We start from the raw sequence: 2,497 nt of genomic DNA on the forward strand, positions 1-2,497 counted from the left end.
GAGCAGGTGATGCTGCAAACAACAGTGCGAATGATACGTGATGTAAAGTAATAAAAGCCTCAGGAACTTATGTGTGAATATTTAAAATTGGTACCAAGCAGCAAAATGACTTACAGTAACCTAAACCAGGAGTATTAAAGATACAGCCCATGGGCCACATCTGGACTGTGGAGCCCTAGCATTTGGGCCGTGGCGCTGCCTGTGGGTCTCCAGCAAGTGCACTGGATGCAGCCAGTGCTAGCCGTAGCCCCGCATGTGGCATGGAGAGCCCAACAGGTATGGACTGCATGTAACAGGGCCAGTTGGGGTGTGCTGCATGTGGCATCCGCACTGCCCCAGGCCTTGCGCACTGAATCTGGGGCTAGTCCAGACTGGGCCCACAGACCAGCTACCCATGCCGGATACAGCGGACAGGGCCGGTCTGGCATGGGTATCACATGAAGTACATGCCCCAGCTCAGCCCTGTGTGATGTGCCCTGTCAAACTGGAGATAGTGCATGCTGCTGCAATGTGCAGGGTTCGAGGCACAGCCTGCACATACTGCCTCTGGATGCTGGATCTGAGGCTGGTGTGGATCAGGCCCATAGACTGGCCCTGAGTGCCAGATCCAGTGCATAGGGCCAGTTTGGTGCAGCTGCTGCATGCTCTGGACTGCTTGTATTCTCCCTCCATAAAACAAATAGATATCCACCACAATAAAGCAGCACAAATTATTACTACCCCTTGTTGGCACCACATATGTGGCATGACAAAGTGTATAGATATCTATTTGCTCTCACTCTGTTTCCACCCTTTGAGATCTACTGAGGAAAACTGCTGCATAAGAAATGGTTGTATGTAAGAATTTGTTATGATGATTTCTGTTTTATAGATGAGGTAACTTAATCAGATAAATTAAATCAAATATCCATCCATTTTGTGGTGTACTTATGTAATTATTGTACATACTCATTTGCCAAATTCTATACTCCTTAGATATAATGGGGAGACCAAAGCATTCAAAGATTTTGAACAGCCATGTAATAGCTGGAGCAAGTAAAAGGAAAGAAGAAAAAATGTTGGTAAAGGGAGGCAGAAGTTGGAGGGAATAGAGAGAGGAAACTGGAAAAGAAATACCATATATTTAATATGCTTTAGTAGCCATTGTTGAAAAGAGAGTACTATATACAACTTTGAAGACATATTTTTAGAAGGGATATGACTATGACAGAGAAAATGTCTGGGGAAAACAGAACTATTCCAAGCATGCAGAGTGGTGTAGAAGACAGTAAGATAATCAGTTAGTTACCTGAAATGTTTATATGCTAGTGCATGAAGCATGGGGAATAAGCAGAAAGAATTAGGTGTCCTAGTACAATTGAGGAATGTTGATGTTTTGGGGATTAAAGAGATGTGGTGGGATAGTTCACGGGAGTACTATGATAGATGGGTTTAGGAAGGAAAAGCAGGAGACAAAACAAGGAGGTGTTACCGTATATATAAAGAAGATGTACATGTGTTCTGAGGTACAGTATGAAGTGGGAGGTAGACCTGTTGAATGCCAGTTGGGTAAAAGTCAGAGGAGAGCAGCAGGTGGGATGTCACCATGGGTGTCTGCTATAGGCCACCAGAGCAGGAGGAAGAAGTGGAACTCTGAACAACTAATAGACGTTTCTTTATCACAGAACCTGATTCTCATGGGTGACTTAAATTACTGCAACATCTGCTGGGAGGGCAACACAGGAATGCACAGACAGTCCAGCAAATTCTTGGAGTGTTGGGGATAATTTGTTGGTATAGATAGTGGAGAGGCCAGCTAAAGGGGGAAGCTCTTCGTGACTTGCTGCTCAGAAACAAGGAAGAATTGGATGACAAGGTGAAGGTGGGAGGTAACTTGAGTAACAGCAGGAACATTTACATAGATTCATAGACACTAGGGCTGGAAGGGGCCTCAGAAGATCATCGAGTCCAGCCCACCGCCCCAGGGGCAGGAAGTCAACAGGGATCATAGGAACCCAGCAAGATAAACATCCAAGTGTTTCTTGAAGGTGTTCAGAGTAGTTGCTTGAACAACCTCCAACAGCAGTCTATTCCAAACCTTGGGGGCTTGGACAGTAAAGAAGTTCTTCCTTATGTCCAGCCTGAAACAGTCATGGAGGAGTTTGTGACCGTTCAACCTCATCATCTCTTGGGGCGCTCTGGTGAACAGACATTTCCCCAGATCCTGGTGAGCACCCCTGATAAACTTATAGGTGGCCATCAGATCACCCCTGAGCCTGCACTTTTCCAGGCTGAAGAGTTCCATGACTCTCAGCCTCTCATCATAAGGTCTGTTTTCCTGACCTTTGATCATGCGCATGGCTCTGCTCTGCACCCTCTCAAGCTTCTCTACATCCTTTTTGAATTGCGGCTTAACCAAGGCCAAGTACAATGGGAAAATGACATCCTGGGATTTGCTTGAGAAGCATCTATGGATGCAAGCCAGTGTTTTGGTTGCTTTACTAGCCGCAGCATCACA

General features: G+C 45.7%; 1 protein-coding gene across 5 annotated transcripts in view; it reads left to right on the plus strand.

Moving 5' to 3' along the window:
* LRRC27 (leucine rich repeat containing 27) overlaps window positions 1–2,497 on the plus strand; it is a 95,070-nt gene that overhangs the window by 5,943 nt on the left and 86,630 nt on the right. The gene's annotated exons all lie outside the window — the stretch shown is intronic.

This window comes from Gavialis gangeticus, unplaced genomic scaffold (genome assembly GCF_001723915.1).
Source record: "Gavialis gangeticus isolate Ggan-Ray unplaced genomic scaffold, GavGan_comp1, whole genome shotgun sequence".
NCBI classification, from domain to species: Eukaryota; Metazoa; Chordata; order Crocodylia; family Gavialidae; genus Gavialis; species Gavialis gangeticus.